The sequence below is a fragment of the Pithys albifrons genome, chromosome 1 (genome assembly GCF_047495875.1).
Source record: "Pithys albifrons albifrons isolate INPA30051 chromosome 1, PitAlb_v1, whole genome shotgun sequence".
Taxonomy (NCBI): Eukaryota; Metazoa; Chordata; class Aves; order Passeriformes; family Thamnophilidae; genus Pithys; species Pithys albifrons.
Window position 1 is genome coordinate 37,058,715 of NC_092458.1, and position 6,389 is coordinate 37,065,103.

Genomic DNA, 6,389 nt, shown 5'->3' on the forward strand with positions numbered 1-6,389 from the left:
CTTATCAGTCAGTAAAATGCTTTTCTTTAAACAAAACACTTTTTTTTTTAATATTGAAAAATATCACTTACAAAAACAACCTGAATAGGGAAGCCAGAGAACATAAGATCTTATTCAGCAACTTAAAGATGGGAGAGCAAATTCTGGAAATGATGAAGTCCCATCCTCAACACCTAGCATGAGATGTGCAGCACTCACAATAAACACATGAAAGTAAAGTATTAGGAGACAAGGGGAAATTCCTGCAGGTTAAGAAATTTTAAGACAAGTATTCCTACTTAATATGAATGAATGAATGAATGAATGAATGAATGAATGAATGAATGAATGTTTCTCCTTTACTTCACAACCACATGGAAGTTTGCCTACAGATGATGTTGGGAAATCTCGAGAATTCTATGGCTTCCATTTGAACCAATACTTCCTTGCATCTTCCACTAGTTACAATTCAGAAAAAACCTCTACCCTCCAACTCTATGGGCTAAGGGAAAAGGAAGGGTTTATTGTAAGAAATTGAATATACATGTTTTAAAAAGCTCCTTCAAGATAAGGAAGATACTACTTTGGTCAAAAAGGTGAAGTGGGCTTTTGTTAGAGGATTGGGGGGTTGCATTTTCATTTTTTTTTTCATTTTTTAATAAATTTAGCAAAGAAAATGTGAAGGAAACAATTAATTCTGGTTCAGTTATGAGATTTAATTTCATTTTCTTGCAGGTTTTATTCTTCAAAGTTTCCATGATCTTACCATTAAAATGTATATTTAACAAACAAGTTTAATGAATCAAATATTCTGGAAAATGTTTCTGCCTGTCTTCAGTCCTATGCAGAAGAAAGGGACTTATTTTAACATGATTGTGTTTATATATATAAAGTTTATGAGATCATTAAAATTGGTCAGGAAGATACAAGTCTGTAGTCAAAGCTTTAACACATGTTCTTCATGGCTCCTCATGGATATCTACCTGTCAGCTCAGGATGACTAAAGAATATCCCTTCCACAAATTCTCTCTTTGCTTCTATTACTTAATCATTAACAATACCATTGTATTACTTGAAATACTGGCACTATGCCTGAGGAGGTTATATCTTTAATTTTCCCTCTAAATCACATTAAGGTAAAATGAACCATTTGTTGAGTCAAACACAAGTTACTTGGCTTCAATTGTGTAACTCTTTACTGGTCCCTTCTCAGGATGGAAATGGGAGTTTCAGCTTCCAGAGGATCTGTTTCCATCTTATCTTCTGAAATGACCAAATGTTTATACTGTATATCCTATCATGTCTCATGTATCTGAAAGTAGTTAAAATATCCATTAAGCTGCCTCATTGTTCCAAGTCACTCTTCAAATCTTTCTTTACTTAAATCTTTTTACTGTTATTTTTATGTATCACACTAGTTAAGGAAACTTTTTATTAAGAACATGGACTGTTGTGCTGATTAGTATGTTCACATCATGTCCAGTGGCAAATTCTACCCATCTATTTCTGGTCTAATACATGATCTCTGTAAGTTCTTGATTATAATTCTATCCCTTTGCTTTTTATACATCTTTGAACAGAGTGGGGATCCTAGCACTCAAATGGAGCTTCTTGAAATTATAATAATAGCATGGAGGGGAGGGGGAAACAATAGCAAAAGAAAAAAAAACAAACAAACCAAAACAGTTCTCTTATTTCAGATTGAAATAATTAAGATGATAAACTAGGACTTAGAGCTACACAGCATTTGTATTCCTAGCAGTGCCACACTCTTACACAAATGACCCCACAAACTTAGCAAGTTGAGTAAAACTTCATACACAACTTGTAATTTTAATTCATCTAATGGTCCATTAAATGTAGGACTGAAAAAGAGCTGATACTAGTCTTGCAGAAGTTTGACCTCATTTGGAGATGAATTCCCAAAGAATGTTGGTTGGGGTTTTTAATTTTTTAAAAGGGGGAAAATAACGAGTTTTAACTGAAAATCTTTTTGAAATCTTAATGAGAAATCTGTTTTGCTTCATGCTTGCAATGACAAGAGTTGTTACCTGAGACCTCGGGGGGTGGGGGTGGGGGAAGACAGATGAGAGACCACCGGGGACATTGATAGAAACCACAGAGGAGTATTTTATAATCATAGAATAGTTTAGGCTGTAAGGGGCCTTTAAAGGTCATCTAGTTCAACTCCCCGACAATGAGCAGGGACATCTTCAACAATCACAGTCCATCAGCATTGCTTCCTCCTACAAATGCTATTCTACTAGTAACTTATATAGAAATCTAAACTTCAGTTGACGCTTCTCCCATGCATTTCGACCCCAGCATTCCTTCCGTCCCAGCTCCCAGCATCTCCGAAACGCCCGCATGTTCTCCATCTTCTGGGCCAATTCAGTCAGCAGCCGTCTCCCAGAAAAAGGCCGCTGGCAAGCAGGCCCGAGGAAGTGCTGCTTCCCGTGCCGCTGGTCCCACGGGGCACCGCCAACGCCCGGGGAAACACGGGGCCACCGACGGCACCAGCTCCGCCAGTGCATCCCTCAGGACCCAGAGCGGGAAGGCCCTCCCACGGTGGGGGGAAGGGTCCTCTCCCCGCCGCCCCCCAGCTCTGCATTACTACCTTTCCCCTTCAAGGAAAAGGGAAAAGGGGTGCGCAAGTGCAGATGTGAGATCCTGCCTGCGCAAAGAGAACTTCAGTTCTTTACAGTAATTCTAAGTTCAAGCACTGACTTCGGAATACTGTATCCAGAAGGTAATTGCACATCTATTTTCATAAAGGTTTTATTTGATTAATAATTTATACTTCAAACATAGCTCAGCAGTCAGCCACATACTTTGAAAGTACTCCTTACTGCCAGCTACAGTTTCCATGGAGACTTCCTTAGAGAGGGTAGGGTGAACACTCAAACTCTTGTTTTCCTTTCATTTTAAAAACCAGTGCAGACAGACCTATACACTCTTAAAAGTCAGTAAAAGCTTACGTTTCCATTAGTAACAACTCTCAGGGATCTATTTTTAGATCACTAGTAGCTAGCTAGCTACCTGCTGCCAGTGTTGAGCGGGTGACACACCTCACCATTACGTCCCATGTGAAATGACAAACTAAGTGAAAGACTTCCTACTAAATCCCAGGTTCAGACCATAACACAGTACATCTTAGGTAAATGGGTATCAAAGAAAATTAATGCAGACACCTTCCTTTTCTTTAAGACCATTCAAACATTGAAGATACCAGTAACTAGCTGTTTCTTTCTGCTTGACACAGACTGAAACTTTACCCACCTTTCCCAGGTGAACATGTGAGATACTAATGTTTTTTTTAAAGTAACAAGGCTATGAAGTGAAATTGCTGATGTTACCTTAAGGTGCACTGTAGTGGCTGTAGCAGCTGGTCTGGGGAAGACCAGAACATCAGTCTGCTTCCAAGTAGGGTACTAAAAGGAAAGAGTACTGAGTTCCAATCTCTTTCTACACATGACCAATTATTTAATCTAAAAGTGCTACTACTGATCTCTTTTTGCATTATAAATACAGAAAATATAGCCACAACTTTCTATTCAAAGGCTATTGAACCTCTTCCTGAATTACATCACATGCTTTTTCCTATATATCACTCTAAAGCAGGATACAATTTCCATCAGCACACACAAAAAATCTATGAACTTGATAATGAAATTCTCAATACAAAGTCAATTTCCAATTTTTAAAAACTTAAAATCACACTATATGATGCTGTCAGTGTATATATGCCCATAATAACTTGTTTATGGTTACTTCTCCTGGTATTACAGGTATGAGATCTCCAAAATGCCTCAGTTACAGAAAAAAAGCTTCAAGTGGAAATTGGGATTACTGTGGATACCAAAGCTAATCACCACACAACAAGGCTTCATGAATGCTGTAATCCCTGAACTACTTGTGAAGCAGTACTTCAAGTTTATTGGTCATTTTTTATTAAACAAAAAAAATGAAACTAGTATCTGGAAACAATTAAATCCCAAGTTCTCTGCAAGGGAAAAAAAAACAAAACAGAAGTGGGCTTAAGGAGATACTTAGATATCATAAATTTTTGTACTGTCTTCTTGTCACTGAAAAGACCTACAGTTTTTCTTACATATACACAAAATCTTTCACAAACTGGAACCAAACAGCTTTCCATTAATGAGGAGATTAGTCTTAGCTCAAGGCATATCCTGGATGAGGATCTCAGAGTTGTATGTTTTTCCTGTCTTACAAATAGCATTAACTTATGTTTCATGGAAACTGTCTATTACATGTCAGCAACTTAGAAGCCCATTGTAGGAACAAGAATTAGACATTGCAGTATGTAAATACTTTGATATGTTACTCTGCTGTTGTCCACTGGCTGTTACAGAGTGCTGTATAGACAACATGAGCATCTAAGTTTAATCTAAATACTGAATAATACCTGGTTTCACTAAAGTTTATCAACAATAAGTTAAAATAATAAAAAATATTAAAAACTAGGGAAAAGTGATTGAAGAACATATTTGGAAAGCATTTTACAGGCTCAGAAGAAGAGCTAAGGGGGTTCTCCAGTGAATACTGAACCTCTACTATATTCCAGCTTTGTCTTTAAGTGCAACTTTCAGATGACTTTCATATAAAAAAATAGTTCAACAATCTTAATTTAAAAAGGAAAAAAAAAGTGGGGATAGGTATTGAACGGATACATTTTTGGAGGTTCACTTTGCTAGAATATGTTGTTTGATGAAACATTGCTAAAATAGTATGATACCATAGAGCAATCAAAACTGACAAATTCTGATCAGCAAGGCTACTTTTGTTCTTTTGTCTCTTCCAGGAGACAGAAGGAAACAAAACAAAAGTGTTTTGGTAAGGAATTACGTTTGCACATTGTAAAGGCTCCTCATGTCCTTTTTTCAGCCTCAAACAGAACTTCATGAGCACCTAACATTCAACTCCGTAGAAACAAAATGCTACGCATAGACAGCACTTGTGTGGAACTTTGGGTCACTGTATGATTTCATTGGCTGTGTCTTCTCAGGCTGCTTTCTACCTCACTGCATTTTGGAGGGGTGAGCTGTACCTGCAAGGTTGCATTCCCTATGATTTTGTTCTGCAGTGCTGTTCCTACCATAAACTACAGAAGTTTCAACAACAAAGCATGGCAGTAACAATCCAGATGAAAAACAAGCCACAAAGGAAAACAGTAACACAGAATACCTATACTACTTCAGGAGTGCATAACACAAATATTTCATTAAAAACAAACTACTTTTCCAAGGGGGGGGGGGGGGGGGGTAAATTCTACATTTTCCTTTTCTCTAAAACATGGAAAATTTGGTGAGTAATGTTCCATCTCTCCAGTCATATATTTGGGGATCAAAAAGTTGGAAAGAGTCATCAACAGAAGTTTCTACTCTCATTTCTACACATTTATCCAAGAGTTTCTCCAGACTTCTAGGACTAACATTTTACAGTCTCATTCATCTTATTAAAGTCATGTGCTTATTAAGTGTTCCTGCAATGATGGAAAAGACAGCTAAGCAGCACCTGCTCTTCCGTTAAGAAGTTATCATCTTGCTCTGTCAAACTCCACTTCCCACTAAATCCTTTATTTCCACATCTAAAGAAAAGCATTTCTTTTTAAGTACATAAGCATTTATGCAAGTCTCAGTTTAAAGACTGTGTATATGATCTTTGCTCATATCTGCCTCTTTTCCAGAAATGGACTGACTATTCTCTCCCTCCCTTTTCTTGATCAGGATGTCATCTGTCTTACCTGTATAATCCTGTAATAATATGGACCAGGGATGCTATTAGCTAAGCTGGTCTTAAGAATATTGTGACTGATTCTGAATCGGTACTTGGCAAAGAAGCCCCTTATAATTTACCTTAAGGTAGGTGGCAATAGTGGAGTTTATGATTATTTAAGACCTAAGAGGGTTGGAAGCATTTGGCTATTTACAAAGTTCCTGATTCCGATTTTCATTACATTTCTAACCAGTTCAGTACAGCTAGAACTGAATTAACTTGTTTCGGCATTATGTATTGTGATAGCTGCAAAGCGTTGGAGCCACCAACTGTTCAAACATGGCAACAGCTACCTAACTTCTGTTCAAGAGCAGTGGATACAAAACACATAATGCAAAGTAAGTTCCATGACCAAGCAGTTTCCCTTCATTACTTAAGACACAAGATCATATTTAGCCTATTAAAATTCTGAAAATTTTGTATTTGATTCAGAGTATACCTATCTCAAATGGTTATATTGCTACCTCTAAAGATATGACCTTCACTTAATACCCTAGAAGCCCTTCCAGTTATCTTTTCAATTAGACACTCAAATGAAAGACAGTCACATATAAATATGGAACAGATGTGGTTCCTTGTACACCAGTTAATGAAAACAAGTTCACGCAAGCCTG